A 21,207-nucleotide genomic window follows, 5' to 3' on the forward strand; every position below is an offset into this window, starting at 1 on the left:
CACCGCTGGAGGACCAGGCCAGCCTCTTCCCCTGGTGTTCCTGGTGTGGGAAGGAGGACCATCGTTGGAGGGGTGAGCCGCCTTCCCGAGAGCCAGAGAGGGAGAAGGAACCGCCGCCATCCCCAGAGCCAGAGAGGGAGAAGGAACCGCCGCCATCCCCAGAGCCAGAGAGGGAGAAGGAAGCGTCGCCGTCCCCAGAGCCATAGAGGGAGAAGGAACCGTCGCCGTCCCCAGAGCCATAGAGGGAGAAGGAACCGCCGCCGTCCCCAGAGCCATAGAGGGAGAAGGAGCCGCCCCTCCCAGAGCCCGAGAGGGAGGAGCCGCCGCTTCCAGAGCCCGAGAGGGAGGAGCTATGCCCCAAGGATGCCTGCCTTGCACCACCCAGGGATGCCACGCCTGCTCTGCTCAGGGATGACCCATTTGCATCGCCTGGGGTTGCCTGCTGCTTTGCATCGCCTGGGGTTGCCTGCTGCTCCGCATCGCTTGGGACTGCTGGTGTCTCCTTTTTGTTTTCTAGGGTTGCCGCAGGTCTGTCGCCGCCTCCGCCACCAGAGGGAGCCAGGCCGCCGTCGCTGCCTCTGCCACCAGAGGGAGCCATACTACCTTGGAGATCCGGGGCCCCCTCAACCAAAGAACGCTTGGGGGCTCCGACATTAACCCCGCCCACCACCACCCACCAAAACAGCCCACCCAAGGGACATAATTGGACTCTTGGGGGGAGGGGGGGGAGTTGGCCGGTGTACGTTGTACATGGGGGGGAGGTGTGTGGCAGAGCAAAGCTCTGCCCTTTTCAAATTGGCAGGGATGGGGTTAATTTTCCCTACCTGCCAGGGTTTATTATATTCAGGTGGCTGGGGTTGATTAGGTTAATTAACGATCAATCAGCGCCCAGCCACCTGACATAAAAGGAGGCCTCTGCTTCTCATTTAGGAGGAGGGAGCTGAGGAAGCAGGTTGGTTTTGTTTGGTTGTCTAAATTTTTCTAAATCCAGTGAAGGCATTGCCCAGCCTGGAAATCTTTATTTTTGTAAGTTTTGCTTTTTGTTTGGTTATTTGTGTTTAAACATCATTATTTTTGCCCTTGTGCCTTTTTATTTTGTGTTTATAATAAAAGTATATATTTTTTTGAACTGCAGTCTGTCTGTGGGCCTCTATCCACTCGCCAGCCTGCCACACCAACACTTTAGAAATCAGCCAACAATATCACGTAGATTAAATGAACAGTCAAGTCTATTAACCACAGCCTGTTATCTTTCCGTCAAATAACATGCTTTTGTTATTGAATATCTTAATTTATCATCTATCAAGTTAAATGTCAGTGATTACTTATTTTAATAATTTACTGTAAAGACGAATACAGAACATTAAAGATTAAATAATGGGGTTCCATAAAATATAGAGTTTAAATAATGTACCCGTCATTTTTCTTTTCATTGTTAACATCCTGAAAACATTTTACAATTATAACTTTAGTCTGTTTCGAAGCTCTATTCAAAATGTCCGCTCTAGTCCACTGAGGATTATTGCTCACATTGTCAAACAGGTAACACAGCAATAACGATCTATGATGTGGGATGGAACAGAAAACACAGAGCACTTGCTGGCAAGTTCTTTTTTTTAAATCTCTCTTCCTGCAAGTTACTTATAAAATGTTATAGCTAACTTGAAAAATGCAACTGTAATCTCAGTCAATGACTTTACTTTGTGCCCAAAAAAAGGTTTACTCATTATCCTTTTTGTGCTAAGAATGGCCCTTACTAGATTTCCATCTGATAAACAGCCAGCAGTTATAATTTTCTTCAGAGGCCTCTTGTCTTTCTGCTATCTATTGCTAGGTTGAGGCAAGTATCCATGGAAACTCCAGAATTAGGCTAACAAGGAACTATAAAAAGCTGTATTTTATAGAAGGCTGGAAAATGACATTTACTTTTGCAACATACTTAAAGTATGTAATCAGAAGTAAAAACCTGTGTCAAAGAGAGAATGGATTCTTGTTTTAGATCTCCCTCCCGACCGGTGAGGATGCTAGAGAGGAGGAACAGTCACCCCCAGGGGAGGTGGAAGTCGGCTACCTGGAAAGGGGGCGGAGCCGTGGTGTGCAACGTCATCGACCCGGTCGGGAAGCACGGTGGCAATCAGGGATTGGTTGACGGTGGTTGCCCTCGCTGACCAATCGGGATGGGATGGAGAGTATAAATGGGGGCGTGGCCCATGGTTCTATTCCTTCTGGCAAGGTACTGTGCGTGAGAGAGAGAGAGAGAGAGAGAGAGAGAGAGAGAGAGAGAGAGAGAGAGAGAGAGAGAGAGAAACCGAGAGAGAAAGAAACGAGCAGGGAGTTGAAAGAAGGGATGTCTTTGTTGTGGGCTGACCTGCTAACCGATCTCCTTTTGTATTTTAGAGCACTAATGGGATGCTCTGGGAATAGTTCAGAGGAGCGACAACCTGGAAGTGCAGGATTATTACCCTGCGTGTTTTTCCCGATTCGCGGATTACAAAGGGAAGATGGACTGTTTTTGTTGTTTGTTTATTTTGGAACTGCAACCCCGTTTTACTTTATTTTGTCGGGTTACACATTGTTGTGTACCCCGGCTTCCTTATTTTTGTTGGGTTACACATTGTTGTGTACCCCGGCTTGCTTATTTGTTTATTGTTATTATTTGTTTATTGCGTTTTTGGTGACCTTGTAATAAAACCAGGCACATAAACTCACTAGAGTTTGTTGTTTTCACCACCACTACGCTCATTCTGCCACATGTGGTGTTAGGAGTGGGATTGGATCCAGCCACATTGGCGGTGGTCCAGGAGGCTTTGGACTGCCAAAGGGAGGCTGAGGAACGGAGGAGGGAGGGGTGATACACAGCTCTCATCGAGAGGGTCAGGATGGGGATGGCATCGGCAACGGGCCCCAGGATGGTGGCCCTGAAGGCCCATGCCCAGAAAATGATGACGGAGGATGACCCATTTGAGAGGCTGGCCACCACCGCAGCATGGCCCTGGGAGTACTGGGCAAGCCAACTTGGCCCCTGCTTAATTGGGGAAGCACAAGCAGCGTACCGGGCCATGACGGATGACAACGCTGCCCAGTACGACCTGGTGAAACAGGCTATCCTCCGCCATTAACATCACGGAGGAGACTCACCGGGTCAGGTTCCGAGAGTTCCGGCGGCCACAAAACACCTGGCCCAGGGCGGTGGCCCAGCAGCTATGCGACCACATGGCACAATGGCTGAACCTGAGCCAGAAAACCGGGGTTCAGATGGGGGAGGCCATTATTATGGAGCAGTTCTGCCATGTGGTCGGGGCTGAAACGCAGGCCTAGATTCGCCGGTACAACCACACTACCCTGGACTAGGCCGTGGCATTGGCCAAAAACCACCCTGCTGAACTGCCCCTTACCAAGGGACCACCATCAACGCCCCCCCGGACCAAGACCTGCCAGACCACCGACCCTGTTGGGCCGTCCGGCCCCCTTACCATGGCAGCAGAGGTTGGGCCTCAGCTGGGGTAGAATGGTGTTCCCCGCCCTGCTGTCATACCAACAGAGGGACAAATATGTACCGCCCTTGCCCTCTGCCCCACCAGTCTGTTTTAGGTGCCAGCAGCCGAGACACATCGCTAGGTACTGCACGGCAGCCATGGAGTGCGACGTGGCTGCGTGTCACTTGGCATCGGAGACAGGTAAGAAATGGGGAAATGGTCGGGAGAGCCCATGTATAGTTAATGTTATGCTGGGGAATGTGAAAACCCATGCATTAGTGGACACAGGGTGTGAGCAAACTTTGATTCGGACAGCTCTCCTCGGCGGTGTGTCGTGGCAGCCACAAGTGCAGGTGGTGATCTTCTGTATCCATGGAGACATGGCGACATACCCCACCCTAAAAGTATATCTATTGGTAGGTCCAATAAAGCACCACCTGGTAGTGGGGGTGGCTGAAAAGTTACCACACCCGATTATTCTAGACCGAGACTGGCCGCAATGTAAGGATTTAAGTATCGGCAGCCTCGACCACACTTGTTACACGGCAGACCCCTGGGGAAGGGAAGTAATTGGCACCATTTTTCCTTTCCATGCAGAACTGTTTTCTCTACTTTTCTGTCCTAGGAAAACACACAAGGAGAGGCAGAGGGAAAAGTGGGAAGGCGCATTGATTCGACACGGTTGGGGCCTGGCGGGGGAAGGGTCTGATGGTCCCAAACTACAATCGAAGGGAGTGGGAACTCAGTGTGACCGGGTGGGTGAGGTTACTGAACCCTTGAGGGTGGAGACTGGTCCAGCCCCTGTCAATGTCCCGGATATATCTCCACTTTATTGTAAAGGGGCACTTACTATATAGGGTAAATCTAGCCCCAGGCACAGGGCAGCCTGTCAAACAGTTGATGGTTCTCCCGTCCTGTCGACCCGAGGTCATGAGGCTGGAGCATGACGTCCCCTTTATAGGACACCTCGGTGTTGACAAGACGAGGGACCGAATACTGGCTCGATTTTATTGGGTAGAACTCTACACTGAAGTGACGAAATATGTAGCTACTTGCCCGGAATGCCAGAGAGTAGCACCGGGTCGAGTGAGCCCCGCCCCTTTGGTCCCACTGCCTATTGTCTCCACTCCCTTTGAATGCGTTGCAATGGACATAGTTGGACCGGTTCTGCCTTCTGATTCCGGGTACACGCACATATTAGTAATGGTGGATTATGCAATGCGGTACCTGGAAGCAGTTCCTTTGCGGTCTACTAGTGCCACTGCAATTGCGAAAGAATTGAGTCAGATTATGGCTAGAGTAGGGATTCACAAAGAAATATTAACTGATCATGGAATGAACTTTTTATCAAAAACCCTACAGCAAGTGTATAAAATTCTAAAGATACGTCCCATCAGGACGTCTGTTTATCATCCCCAAATGGACGGTCTGGTGGAGCATTTTAACCAAACATTGAAGCAAATGTTGAGACGATTTGTAAGTCAGGAGCAGAAACATTGGGCTACTCTTCTTCCTTACTTACTCTTTGCTGTGAGGGAGGTGCCTACGAACTCAATGAGATTTTCCCCCTTTGAGTTGTTATATGGCTGGCAGCCACACGGCATCCTCGACCTGTTGAGAGAAGGTTGGGAAGAACACAAAAGCTCCTCTAAAAATGTAGTGCAGCATATACTCCTACTATGGGATCATCTTGATTTAATTGGTCGCTTGGCTCAAGACAATCTCAGATCGGCTCAACATCGGCAACAGCAGCATTACAATACTAATGCACATATTGTAATCTTTCAACCAGGAGATAAAGTAATGCTGCTTCTTCCGTCATTGAAGTCAAAACTGTGTGCTAAATGGCAGGGGCTGTATGAGGTGGTACGGGCCGTAGGGCCAGTAAATTATAAAATTAGGCAACCCGATCATTGGAACAAAACGGAAATCTACCATGTTAACTTATTAAAGCCCTGGAAGTCAAGGGAGGTCTTATTCATAGCCCCAGGTGAGATGGAGGATGACCTAAGACCCTGCATAGAGGCCCCTAGCCCCAGTCAAATTTCAATGGGGGAACAGTTACTTCCGGATCAGCAGGTGGAATTGCGTAAGTTGATCAGAAAATTTGGGGATGTGTTTTCTGACGTGCCTGACAGAACTAACCTTACTGAATATTCTGCTATTACTCCACCAGGGATCACTGTTCGAGAGAGGCCCTACCGGATCCCAGAAAGCTGGCGGAGTGGCGTCCAGAACGATGTGAGGGCGATGCTTGAACTTGGGGTCATTGAGCCTTCCAGAAGCGAGTGGTGCAGTCCCATTGTTATAGTGGCTAAGAAGGACGGCACTAATCGCTTCTGTGTTGACTTTCGCGAGGTCAAGCTCGACGCCTCGGATCTACCCCATGCCTCGGATCGACGAACTCCTCGACCGACTGGAGACGGCCAGGTTTATCTCAACTCTGACCCGCAATTCATGTGAGAAAATGACATTTGGTTTGGGGGCAGTCTTGTCCCAGAAAGTTAACGGGGTGGAGCACCCCATTCTCTACATTAGAAAAAAGATGCTTCCTCGGGATCACAATTATTCGGTTGTGGAGAAAGAGTGCCTGGCCATTAAATGGGCTACCCACTCCCTCAGATATTACTTACTGCTCAGATGGTTAAGCACCATGAAGGATAGCAATGCTCGAATAACTCGGTGGTATTTGGCATTGCAACCTTATATATATCATATGGTACATCGTGCAGGGAAAGATCATCAAAATGCGAATTATTTTTCCCGGGAGGGGGAAGTAATGGGAATGGTAGATTTGGCCGAGTGTTCCTTCAGCTCCACTCTGAGCGGTGGGATATGTGACAAAGAGAGAATGGATTCTTGTTTTAGATCTCCCTCCCGACCGGTGAGAACGCTATGGAAGAGGAACAGTCACCCCCAGGGGAGGTGGAAGTCGGCCACCTGGAAAGGGGGCGGAGCCGCGGTGCACAACGTCATCAACCCGGTCGGGAAGCGTGTTGGAAATCAGGGATTGGTTGACGGTGGTTGCCCTCGCTGACCAATCGGGACAGGATGGAGCGTACAAATGGGGGCATGACCCATGGTTCTGTTCCTTCTGGCAAGGTACTGTGCGTGAGAGAGAGAGAGAGAGAAACGAGCAGGGAGTTGAAAGACGGGACATCTTTGTTGTGGGCTGACCTGCTAACCGATCTCCTTTTTTATTTTAGAGCACTAACGGGACGCTCTGGGAATACTTCAGAGGAGCGACAACCCGGAAGTGCCGGATTATTACCCTGCGTGTTTTTCCCAATTTGCGGATTACAAAGGAAAGACAGACTGTTTATGTTGTTTGTTTATTTTGAGACTGCAACCCCGTTTTACTTTATTTTGTCGGGTTACACATTGTTGTGCACCCCAGCTTGCTTATTTGTTTATTGTTATTATTATTTCGTTTGAGTGTGTTTTTGGTGACCTTGTGAAAGGATAATAAAACCTGGTGCATAAACTCACTGGAGTCTGTTGTTTTCACCACCACTACGCTCATTCTGCCACAGAACCTAAAAAGGATGTAAAACAAAAAGTTTAGTACAGTAAGTTATATTTCAGTTCATTGAACTATTATTTTACCAGATAAGAAGATTGAGAAAACATTCTCATTTACAACAATGATCTGGTTAAGAGGCAAACACCACAGCAGCATAAAGCAAAGAAATACAACATAGAAATAAATAAATAACACATTAACAAGTACAAACACATGCATCAGACAATAGTGCATTCAGATTCCAATTAAAAACATCCTCCAAAACAAAATTTAGTTTTAATTTGATTTGAAATTCATTCAAGAGCAGCCGCAAACTGAAATGAATTGCAGCCCAAAACAGAGGACATTCTGGGAAGAACCAACCTAATAAATAAATCTGATCTTAAACTATAAACTGAAGCAGAGAACTGTAATAGGTTCTGCATATGTAGCGGGGTTTTACCAATCAGGGTTCTATAAACTAACCTAAGCCAATGATCCAATTGCCTAGTGTGCAATGAAGACTATTCAACCATACTATAAAGATCGCAGTGATGAGTAAGGTAAGAAGCACCAGTTATAACTCTTATAGCAGAATGGTATAAAGCATCAAGCTCCCCCAAAGCAGCTTTCGAGGCCATTTTGTTGACAACATCACCATAATCCAGTACTGTAAGAACAGACATCTGTTCTAGAGCATAACGAGCGGAACGTGCAAAACATGATTTATTGCAAAATAGAAAGTTATAAAGCCTGGCTCTGGTTCTCTCTTATTTACCAAGTTCTATTTGACCCAACTGTGCTTCTTTTCCTTTATCTTACATCTGTACTCCAGAGGTTGGCACAATGTATCTCTTTCCTCTGGTGACTTTCAGATACAGGCCTTCCTGAAGATTGCTCTAGCCTTCTGTTATCCGCACAAGCTTGTGATTCTATAGACTGTATTCATGCAGTTTTATTTGCTCCCCCCTTTGTTTCTCCTTGTCAAACATATTATTTATATATTCAAAATGGTTAATGGAAAAGCAGCCTTAACTGAAATATACCGGTTTACTGTCACTATTAATTCAATTTGCATATATATATATATATATATATATATATATATATATATATATATATATATATATATATATATATATATATATTATCCCAAGGTCAATTAACTTTTGGAAAACAATGTAATTGCTTTATTTTTTAATATTTTACTATTTTATTATTTTTTCATAGCCTGAAACCTTGAAGAAATTCAAAACATTAAGAACTCCTACTGTAACAAAAACATTCAGAGCACCTACTGTAACAAAAACATTCAGAACACCTACTGTAACAAAAACATTCAGAACACCTACTGTAACAAAAACATTCAGAACACCTACTGTAACAAAAACATTCAGAACACCTACTGTAACAAAAACATTCAGAACACCTACTGTAACAAAAACATTCAGAGCACCTACTGTAACAAAAACATTCAGAACACCTACTGTAACAAAAACATTCAGAGCACCTACTGTAACAAAAACATTCAGAGCACCTACTGTAACAAAAACATTCAGAACACCTACTGTAACAAAAACATTCAGAACACCTACTGTAACAAAAACATTCAGAGCACCTACTGTAACAAAAACATTCAGAACACCTACTGTAACAAAAACATTCAGAGCACCTACTGTAACAAAAACATTCAGAGCACCTACTGTAACAAAAACATTCAGAACACCTACTGTAACAAAAACATTCAGAACACCTACTGTAACAAAAACATTCAGATCACCTACTGTAACAAAAACATTCAGAACACCTACTGTAACAAAAACATTCAGAACACCTACTGTAACAAAAACATTCAGAGCACCTACTGTAACAAAAACATTCAGAACACCTACTGTAACAAAAACATTCAGAGCACCTACTGTAACAAAAACATTCAGAGCACCTACTGTAACAAAAACATTCAGAACACCTACTGTAACAAAAACATTCAGAACACCTACTGTAACAAAAACATTCAGAGCACCTACTGTAACAAAAACATTCAGAGCACCTACTGTAACAAAAACATTCAGAGCACCTACTGTAACAAAAACATTCAGAACACCTACTGTAACAAAAACATTCAGAACAACTGTAACAAAAACATTCAGAACACCTACTGTAACAAAAACATTCAGAACACCTACTGTAACAAAAACATTCAGAGCACCTACTGTAACAAAAACATTCAGAGCACCTACTGTAACAAAAACATTCAGAACACCTACTGTAACAAAAACATTCAGAACACCTACTGTAACAAAAACATTCAGAACACCTACTGTAACAAAAACATTCAGAACACCTACTGTAACAAAAACATTCAGAGCACCTACTGTAACAAAAACATTCAGAACACCTACTGTAACAAAAACATTCAGAACACCTACTGTAACAAAAACATTCAGAACACCTACTGTAACAAAAACATTCAGAACACCTACTGTAACAAAAACATTCAGAACACCTACTGTAACAAAAACATTCAGAACACCTACTGTAACAAAAACATTCAGAGCACCTACTGTAACAAAAACATTCAGAACACCTACTGTAACAAAAACATTCAGAACACCTACTGTAACAAAAACATTCAGAGCACCTACTGTAACAAAAACATTCAGAACACCTACTGTAACAAAAACATTCAGAACACCTACTGTAACAAAAACATTCAGAACACCTACTGTAACAAAAACATTCAGAGCACCTACTGTAACAAAAACATTCAGAACACCTACTGTAACAAAAACATTCAGAACACCTACTGTAACAAAAACATTCAGAGCACCTACTGTAACAAAAACATTCAGAACACCTACTGTAACAAAAACATTCAGAGCACCTACTGTAACAAAAACATTCAGAGCACCTACTGTAACAAAAACATTCAGAGCACCTACTGTAACAAAAACATTCAGAGCACCTACTGTAACAAAAACATTCAGAACACCTACTGTAACAAAAACATTCAGAACACCTACTGTAACAAAAACATTCAGAGCACCTACTGTAACAAAAACATTCAGAGCACCTACTGTAACAAAAACATTCAGAGCACCTACTGTAACAAAAACATTCAGAACACCTACTGTAACAAAAACATTCAGAACACCTACTGTAACAAAAACATTCAGAACACCTACTGTAACAAAAACATTCAGAGCACCTACTGTAACAAAAACATTCAGAACACCTACTGTAACAAAAACATTCAGAACACCTACTGTAACAAAAACATTCAGAGCACCTACTGTAACAAAAACATTCAGAGCACCTACTGTAACAAAAACATTCAGAACACCTACTGTAACAAAAACATTCAGAGCACCTACTGTAACAAAAACATTCAGAACACCTACTGTAACAAAAACATTCAGAACACCTACTGTAACAAAAACATTCAGAACACCTACTGTAACAAAAACATTCAGAGCACCTACTGTAACAAAAACATTCAGAACACCTACTGTAACAAAAACATTCAGAACACCTACTGTAACAAAAACATTCAGAGCACCTACTGTAACAAAAACATTCAGAACACCTACTGTAACAAAAACATTCAGAGCACCTACTGTAACAAAAACATTCAGAGCACCTACTGTAACAAAAACATTCAGAGCACCTACTGTAACAAAAACATTCAGAGCACCTACTGTAACAAAAACATTCAGAACACCTACTGTAACAAAAACATTCAGAACACCTACTGTAACAAAAACATTCAGAACACCTACTGTAACAAAAACATTCAGAGCACCTACTGTAACAAAAACATTCAGAACACCTACTGTAACAAAAACATTCAGAGCACCTACTGTAACAAAAACATTCAGAACACCTACTGTAACAAAAACATTCAGAACACCTACTGTAACAAAAACATTCAGAACACCTACTGTAACAAAAACATTCAGAGCACCTACTGTAACAGTCTAAACTTCAGTCCCCCTTTAGTTTGATTGAGACAGCACACTTCTATTTCTGAACAGTCAGATACCTAACTAAACATTTATCTCCAGATGAGCCCAACAATACATAAGCTGTTGCTTTGTGAATACGTTCCAGTCTACAGTAAATATCTTGGAGACAATAGTTTAGTTAATTAATCAGGTTGGACACTACTGTCAAGTTAGTGCTTAGACAAGTGTACTACGGGTCCCACGGTAAAAGCATAGCAGTGCAATAAAAAACAGTGAAAGTCAAGAGAAAACCTGGTAAAGCACAGATAAAACAGACAAAAAAAAGTTTTGGACTACCATTGTTGTGGTACAGCACTAGCAAGTTTATGTCTAGCCATGGGGTAAAAATATGGTACTCATCACCCAATATGGTCTGAAATTACAAAGGTGTTGGGGAAGACCACTGTAGGTAACTGGAAGGTATTGTTTGGCCACATGAATATTCAAAATACATTCTACTCTCCTCAACATTCTACAATCCACACTAGGACTTAAAACAGATGGAAAGGGAGAAAACAAACAACCAAAATCAATGATGGAGGGAATAGATCATCTACTCCCAGGGAGGTAGAAGAAAGGTAATCTAATCTAATCTAAAAGGTAATGTAAAAACAATAAACATCTGGAGAGTCTTCATGTTTAGTGATTTGTTATAGTTGGGGTTTCCAGGCTAGGAACTCCAACATTTTGTTTAGGTTACAAAAAGAAGCGATTGTTAAGTTTTTGTGTAACATTTATAAATAAGGAGGCACAGGCCTCTGAATAACAAAAACATGCACTAATGGGTAAAAGCCCACATGAGGAATATTCAAATCATTTTGGTCAAAATTATCCTATTCACAAAGACAATGTTGTAAAAAAAAAAAAAAAAAAAGCATTTTTGGGGGTTTTATTCCCCTGGGGAAGTGTAGTAGGAAGGAGCGCCCTTAAATTATACAAATTTGTGGTTTTTATCAGGTTTTACTGACTTTCCCACAATTAGACCAATACACAGCTTAAGCAATAGCATTCATCTTATCTGGATTGAAATCAAGGTCTAAACCCCTACTCACGTTAACACAAAACAATTAACTGAGATACAATTACACTGACACAAATCAAAGATAGGACACAGAAAACAGACAAGCCAAAGAATCAGGGGAGACAGGTTTAACATTTTTTAACAAAGAAATGCTGTCTAGAGTTTAAGGAGAGTTGACTAAAATATACTTTTTATTTCAGGACTGATGCTTTTTATAATCAGTAAAACAAATACAGGACAATGCAACATTAAGACTCTTCAAAATATTTCAGATTGCAGGTGAATCACAAGGCCCACCAGCAGGCATTCGCAAACACGTAGCTGGTGTAGACCTACCCTAAAATATGCATTCATTTCAAAGATGTTTCCAAGAAATTAGGAGCACAGTGAAAGTTTGCATTAATTGGAATCTAGAATACTCCCATTCAGAAGCAAAGAATGAGTAGTGGCATTAGGTTATCAACAATAAAATAGCCATTATCATAGCAGTTAGTTGCCTACACTAGAAGCAAAACTCCAAACTGTACTAAACCTGAAAAGTGCCTTTCTGAAAATGACACAAGTCACAACTAGTTATTAAGCCAGTATGATTTATTTTGTTGAATATTTCTGCCAACTTTTCCTGGCAGCATCTGTGAATGCAGCCGCCAAGCCATGATGTTTGCTTGATCACCATTTAATCTCTCTAAGTATGTTGTCAAACCTATAGTGGTACTGGTAATTAGCCAGCTGTGCCATCATGTTACATTATAAGATGATAAAGGTTGCTGGTCATGATTTTATACAAGCGAGGGAGAGTACACTCTCTGGCCTTTAGTAAACATTTTGGTTCTGTGTCACTTCTGCTCTGGGTGTCACTTCAGCAGAATTTGGAATCCCAATGAAAGTGAATGGCAGGAAAATCCTACTTGTCATACAGTAATTCTAAGGTGTGTAAGCACTTTCTTTATACTTGTATTGCTCAGAGAATAGTAATGGAGTATGGTTTAAGAAACACTAGTTTTATTTCTGTTCATGTGAAGTGCTGTATATATTTAAAATAAGTACTTTAGTGTGTTCATATTGCTGTTATTGCATGACACACTTCAGTGACAGCAGCTAAATTATGGGTGTCAAGAATCATTTTGACCTTCAATCTTTACAAGTTTGCACAGGTTACATTCTATCCTTAAAACACGTTGTTCAGATCATCACTTTATCAAAGTGGTAAGGAGTCACAAATGTAAAACAAACCTTTTGCCACAGTTACCTTATTGAAGAACAGCTTGGCTTCAACCATGCAAAAAGAGATTTATTACTTCAATGTAACTGACACAATGATGAGCTTAGATCATATCTCAGCAAAGGTAAGTGACCCTATGCTGTCAAGTCAGCTCCCACGTTCTACAGAAGCACTGTAATACTGTGAATGTATTTATTTCACAGCTCTAAATGAGTCATGCCTTAACATGAATTTATTTTTATTTAGGGTATTTTTATTTGTTCGTTTCTTTTATCACTTCAAGTTCAAGTTGTGTTTTGTTTGCACTTGCATAATAAAATACTTTTCCAGATACAAGCCTATTTTATGTGTTTTGTATATTTCATGCACTCATATGGTCTGAAATTAAAGAATGTTAGAGTTCTAGGTCTGTGCAAGGGAGTGGTGGTTTGGTTAGTTGGGTGATTTACTGCTGAACTGGTAATTAATGAGGATATTAAGAGCAAGCAGCTGAGTGAGGAGAGACAGAAGCCAGTGTGCCGGCTGGAAACATATTATTTTGGAAGGGTGAACCGATAATGAGGTTGTTAGAGAATTCTTATTTTTTAATCCCTACCACTCAATATGGAGCCTGAGTCCTTTTCTACAAACAGCAACAGCCAGGTTATAGTTAGAGTTGCCTTTTTTTTCAATGTTCATTTTGAAGTAGTGTACCATATACATAATACATTCACCTTTAACATTTTTTTTTTTCTAAGCCTCCTCAGGTTTTTCCTTGAAACAATATGAAATTGCATAAAAGCCAAGCTCAGGGGATTTGATGCTTAATGTGTTAACTTTCAAATTATATTTCATTCCCAGTCAAAAGGAAAGTGACGTGTCATGGCCAGGGATACAAATAAATGCACCGCAGGTCAGCATGAGGCCCAGAATTAAAAAATGTAGACTTCATAACACAGAATTTGGGTGTAGCGAGCACCGGGGGAAGGCAGCAGCAGGGCTGGTAGGTTATGTAATCACATACAAAGACATAAGCCCGATATACGCTCCTTGCAAAGGAGCTGGCTCTTTTGTACAGCGGTGTGGGCGCTATGCTTTAGTGCAAGAGGTCCCGGGTTCACACCCACCCTCTGCGTGTGTGGATTGCCTCGTCCTGTGTAATGCGCCAGCCAGCGTTAACCTAGATCGCTACATGAACACAAATGCAAACAATTAATTGTTGAAGACAATTTTCAAACCTCATTCCACAGATTTGAATCATATTCAAAGAGTTAGTTTTTCTATTAATAAATTTACCTTTTTAATGTTATTACAGCAAGTATCCCATAATAAGCAGACACTACCGTTATTCAGTACATTTCGTGATCGCCTGGTAACCACAACTCAGTGAAAGGCAGATAAAGTTTAGAGATATGCAAGAACAGAGGTTGAAACTTTAAATAAATCACCAGGCCGACCGGAAACCTTTGTACATCAAGCCTGCGTAGGCTAACCCCCCCCCCCCCCCACCCCCCCCCCCCCCCCCCGCCCCCCCCCCCCCCCCCACCCCCAACCCCCCCCCCCCCCCCCCCCCCCCCCCCCCCCCCCCCCCCCCCCCCCCCCCCCCCCATGTAGCCCCGTAGGCCCCCCCCCCCCCCCCCCCCCCCCCCCCCCCCCCCAAAAAAAAAAAAAAAAAAATCGATCGTGTGAGAAGCAAAAGCTGAAGCTGTGTTTGAGTAAAAAAAAAAAAATTGTTGAGTATGTTGCACCAGTTCATTACTGTGCGTTACCTTATTTGAATATGTATTTACAGACAACAAATAAACGAATGCTGCCAAACTGACTAAAAGTATCAAATGAAAATACAAATGAGTAAACCGGGAATAAGCAGTAAACCAGGTGAGGTGGAAAAACAAAAAACTGTGCCTAAGTGAAAGAGCTGACATGGGCCTCCTCATCCCAAAACAATTTGGTAGTAATTTGAGGAAGACCATGCTTACTACCCAGATCAATAAGCAGCTGGATTCCATAAGACTTTGTCTTAATATCTGGAAGCTGTTTTGCTTCTGTGAGTAGGTCACTCAGTATTTTTACTGAGCAAGGTTTTTTCATTTACTATGCCTGTATCAGTGACATTTTATGAGTTACCGTATTGCTTAGAATTACCGCCGCCCTTGAATAAGCGATGTACTCAGATATCAGATTTGTAATAGATGCCGCCCTCGAATAAACACCTCTAAGAACAATGAAACGTAAAAAAAAATGACCCTAACCCCAGCTCAAATACATGAAGCACTTAATAAAGAAGCACATACAAAACACAGTAGCATACCAGTATTTTACTGTGAAGTTTATGAAACCCAATCAATTATCGCCACCCTTGAATACGCGACGCAGTTGTTTTTAGCAATTTAGCTGTGGCGTTAATTCAAAGTAATACTGTATGCTGATCTGCTTACTTTGTTGCTGCTTTCAGTCATTACAGTTATTGAATTAAAGGGCATTATTCATAGAGGATTATGTAAAATATAAAGAGTCAAGATATTGTAAACTAACAAACGAAAAAACTATTTTGCATATGTTTTTTGGGGGCTGGTGTATTTTGTTTGAAATTCACGTACAGGAATTTCCATTGGCCATTGATTGAAGAAAACATTACTTAAGTACACATTTGTGTCATGATAAAATTGATTTTATTTTGTAACGTTTATAAAGTTATCTGTCATTACAGCCATTCTTTAAAAGATGCTTGACTTTTAAAATGTTGTGAATGTATAAGCCTTTTGGCAACTTTTACTCAATTTGATTGGCTCTTGTAATTCTGATATTTGCATAAATCCCAACTGATGGCTAGGCAGCCTAAGATTTCTTAACTCAGAGGTATCAAAGCTTACCACTTGGTCACTCCAAGTGACAAGAGAAAGAAACAAAATATCTTGTTAAGCACTCAAATATCTTGTTTGTTTAGTGACAATTGTGTCCCCCACTTCATATTTTCTGCTGAGACTCACAGCAGCTGAGCACAGAGGCTTAGAATGCCATGTGCTTTAGTGTGGTTTATGGATTCATCCCAAGAAATGCTTCTTCAAGTAATGAAGTACAGCAGTGCTTTAGTAAGATTTCAGAGATCCAGACTTGTTTTCCATAATTCCAGATTTTCCATTTTAAAGTTTTAACTAAATGTTTTTATCTGCCACATTTAGGACCCACATCTGTCTTTGTGGAAATAACCAGATGAAATCATATCTGATCTTTTACCTACAAAGTTGAACCATCATTTCTTAAAGATTTTGAGCTTATTGTTTACAGACACACTGAGTCAGAAGGATCCAATCAAGGATGATTATTTTGTAGATTCGACTAGAACAGCAGTACACTGGTACTTGCATAGACAGTGCAAAACATAGGGTCAAATATTCAAGGATTTTACAACTCTTATGCAATTCTACTTACATTGCAAACATCTTGAATATATTCGCAAGTCTGGAAAATTCAAAAGAGCTGCAGGGCAATTACTAATATCAGTGCTGTGAAATTCATACATTTTAATGAATCTAAACAGGAAAGAACTCTGACTACACCCAATGAAGGTGAGGCACTAGCTTAAAGTGTCCAAAAGCACACAAGAGCAACTTTACTAAATCAGTGAGAAACTTCTATTATACTACACGATTAAAGAAGTATGAGCTCATATCATTGTTATTCTTTTTAATAATCATGTGGTATAGTTTTCAAGATGTTTCACACCATTTTAATGCCCTGTCCAGGCTGTTTTGTCTGTGCCCTGGTTTCATCCACTCCCCAAATAATATGAATGCTGTTTCAACTGATATTAAAAAAGAGACATTATGATTTGAAATTTGAGTTAAAAAAAAAAAAAACTTGTCAGATTCGAAATTCTGTCAGATGCACTGGTGGAGGACCTGCCTCCTAGCCGGTCACTTTAACCAGACAATTCCCATAGAGGTGGGGAGCACTCTGGGGACAGCTACACCATCACTTCCACCAACATCTGTTTTTACTGTAAGATGCATTAATTTTAAGTATGGCAGTCATTTTCTTTTATTTCACCTTGATGGAGATGTTTTTGCATGTAAGAGTTCACTAATAGTGCATCTAGCCAGACCACCAAAACTCAATTTTTAGATCCTTGACTGAGTTCAAATAAAGATCTCAGAGGTGGAACTTTCTGACCCTGCTCTGCTACAATTAAGACACTAAGTTGCCTTCTCTTGCAGTCTTTCTCTGACACTGTAGTGTAAGAAAAAAGTACAACTACTGGTTAAAGTTACCTCGAATGCAAATTATTATTACTTTTTAATTTTATTTTTTAAATTACACATTATGCTAACGTCCAATATGTCTGCATGTTCAAATACGTTGTATTTAACTTGCATAATACTACATAAAACAAAAGTAATAATAATACAGTTTTGGAATTAATAATACAACCAATTCCTTTTTTTTAAAGAGAATGTTTTCTTGGCTTAGATGTTTTTTTCTCTTTGGCTACACTTAGGCTCATTTCAGTCTGTGGCTGTGCTTTCCCAGCTTTTCTATCTAAGCTATTAAAAGGAAGTAAGGGGCCTTGAGGAGGGAATATGTGGAATCGCACTGGCAGAACACAAATAGCTGAATTACAGCTCTATTACCAGTCAGATAAAGCCCATCCCATAACGTTCATACTGCATTGTAGAGTAATACTCTTTTACAACAATAAGGTTTCAGAGTTCTGTGCATAACAGTATAATGTTTATGCTATATAACAAGAGCATAGAAATTTAAAACTGAATTCAGATAACTATTTTCCTCATATCAAATCTGCTGCATCTACTTAAGCCCAGTACACCCTGCCCAAGGCACCTCAATGGAGGTCGCAAGCAGCCACCACACATACTAATCGATAAAATCGCAGGAAGGGACGCGCAATTTGTGAATTTTTTCTGACGTTTGACCTGCCCTCCATGCAAAAAGTACTGTGGCAATGCGGCAAACCAATAGGTGAAAACATAAGGCTATAGCAGTGGTAATATCTACAATTTTGGCTGGAAGGCGATGCTGGTATATGTATAAATGTATGCACAGTATATCTGTATGTATGACACCCCTATAAGCAGTGTGTTATTAGAAAAAAATATTTACAGAATGCTTAAAAACTGCTGCTATAACCATGCTATATGATTAATTTATTAATAGCATAATAATTAAATTATACCAACTCACGTTTTTATTTACAATGAAGCGATAAACATAGCCAATCCTAACATGCAATGTTAAAGTTCAAAAGCCAGGAAAACTTTTTTTCTTGTGCTTCACTTATAGGCTGATGGAAAGTTGCAATACTTTATAAAAGTTTTTCCTCAACAAAAAAAATAAAAAAATAAAACAACTGTAGACTTTTCGGCATCAAGTTTTCTGTGGCCACTCTTCTATGCCAGTGACCCCTGTGTGGTGTAAGCATTTCATTTGTCCAGCATGTGTACCATACAAGTAATTACTCAGCACCCCCAGAGACTTGCTGCAGGTATTTACTGGCAATTAAATAAATACAAAGAACTTTCAATCTGACACAAGCCCACCCCTTCACCCTACTGGTGAAAATTATCAAGAGACCTGTAAACGGAGAAGGCTAACATAAATTCTCCACAAATGTTTGGATGTGAAAAAAAATATGCTTCAGTTTTAAATGAAGTAAAGCTGATAAAAGCTGCAGAGTCCAACAATCCTTTTTAATTTTACATTACCATACATCCAAAATTCAAACACTCAATTTTACATTAGGTTTCTATTCAAACGTCGAAGAAACAATACTAATGAAGGCTTTATCCAAAACATTTGTGTACTTGACTGTTTCCTTGTTAAATCGTCATTACATGGTGGCTACTACTCTAATCTGTAAGAAATATAAGAACTGAGGGGTTAAAAATGTCACTTGATCTCTTCTCAGGAGGCATACTACACATTTTAAAATGTCCCTTTTTGTGTCAAATGTTGTTTTTGTTATACTGTTAAATAAATATGGAGTTATACATTTTAATGTGCAGCTTCAAATATAAGGCAGCATATACACCTACTTAAAGATGTAAAAATGATTTGTTGGCGACAGAATCTTTATGAGACTTCTGTATTTGTACAGGACACAAATAACTCATAAGACTGTCTAAACTGTCTGCACCCCGTAATCAGCTCATGGTAGGATTTTAGCTCTTCCAGGATGTAGTCTGTGGTGGGTGTAAGGTCACAATCCCCTGTAGAAGTTTTCAATTTTGTGTTTTCTTGCAGTAACATTACAGGGAGTTAATTTGTAGGTTGTCAGAAGACATTATTTTATGGGTTTGTTATGTGGTTTTATTAAAAAAAGTACAGAAGCATGCCTTTGCTTGTGTTGGTTTTTTTTTTCATCTACATGGACTTCAAAACAGTCCACAAAAAACTTTGTTGTGAACATTCTGGGACTTCCATACATAAGCATACAACAAGGGAATTGACTGCATAAATGAAGAAACCATATTCAATAAAACAAAGGGAAGTGGAAATGTAAGGGTTGCTAATTATATTTGTGTGGAAAATTGAGGAGGAAAATACAACATTAAACTGGTGGTAAATTAAATAATGGCACCTCAAAATCAATAAAGCACTTCTGCGTTTTTTATTCACCATCCTCCAGTTTCACCTTTGGTGTCATCCACTCATATTATAGGATTTTTAAGTGTTGTGTCAGGAACTAAATGGATAGATTGTTAGCCTAATGGATGAATGTTTCCTGAAAACAAGCATTCATTTAAACACAAAACCATACATCATTTATAATTGACTAGAATGGCTAGACGGTGACCCAGGATAATTAAAACCTAAAACCAAATGAAGTTGTATTAAAACAGCACTGTACCACAGTGTTATGAATTTGCTACGTTTATGTTTGCATAAGGTGGCATTAGAATAACTAACACATTCCATTTAATTATATAATCAAGCTGTCTTTTTTTCTCTGTGAGTTGTATTACTATTTTATTTTTGCTTGGGACTTAGTTAGCCTCTATTAATTCCCAATTGTGGACCATGAGTAAGATTTATACACCAACATTTTTTCAACATCAAGCAAAAAATACACTTTTTTCAGCTGGCTTCTCAGGAGACTGGAGGTAATATATCTGATGGAAACAGGAGACTAAGAAACACTGCCAGTATAAAAAAAGTCTGGGCTGACTGAAAAACAAGATGAAACAAATCATTTGCAAAAGCTCCATTGCTGTCTGCACAAGTCTGAATGAGGGTACTGTTAACACTTTGCCACAAGCGCTGCACAAAATAAATGTTGACCCAAGAGGTTTTTTTTGACAAAAAAATAAGGTTTTGAAACCTATGACTTTTTTGCGCAGCTTGGAGATAGTCAAATATAATTTTATTAAAATATTTCTACAGGTTTAGTTTAGAAAACCTTAGATAGAAAGTAAGAGACTTACCAGGCCCACACATGTAGACATCAAGCTCTGCATTTGGATCCGTCCAAAAGTCTAAATCTGAGAGTGAAATTATACATGTGTATACAGTATTTGCAATTTCAATAAGGTAAACGTCTGAAGAAGTATGTGGAAAGTTTTCTTGAATGGGTTATTGTGTACATATACTGATGTGCATTCATATCATTTTGTACCAAGAAATTGCCACATGATCTTTTTAAAGCACTTTCATTGGAGACTGTTACCATGTGAAACATATTTTAAAGAAATTTCTGCTGTATTTCTTTATAAATTAAGAGGCAGGATGAGATGAGGGTTACACACAGACACACATATTTCCATATAAGTTTCCTCAATGATCCTGAACACACATTCAGCAAGATGTGCTGTGCAATGATACAACGTAGACTTGCAGAAACTAGTTTTAAGAACATTTTATCCTCACTTTTAGCAGCCTGTCTTGTAAAAGAAAATACATTTCAATGCATTTAAATACAATGTTCACAAATCTCTCTGTAACATGGATGATCTGACTTGGGCTTCTCTGGACAAGATATACTAAAA

This window comes from Polyodon spathula, chromosome 8, assembly GCF_017654505.1.
Source record: "Polyodon spathula isolate WHYD16114869_AA chromosome 8, ASM1765450v1, whole genome shotgun sequence".
NCBI classification, from domain to species: Eukaryota; Metazoa; Chordata; class Actinopteri; order Acipenseriformes; family Polyodontidae; genus Polyodon; species Polyodon spathula.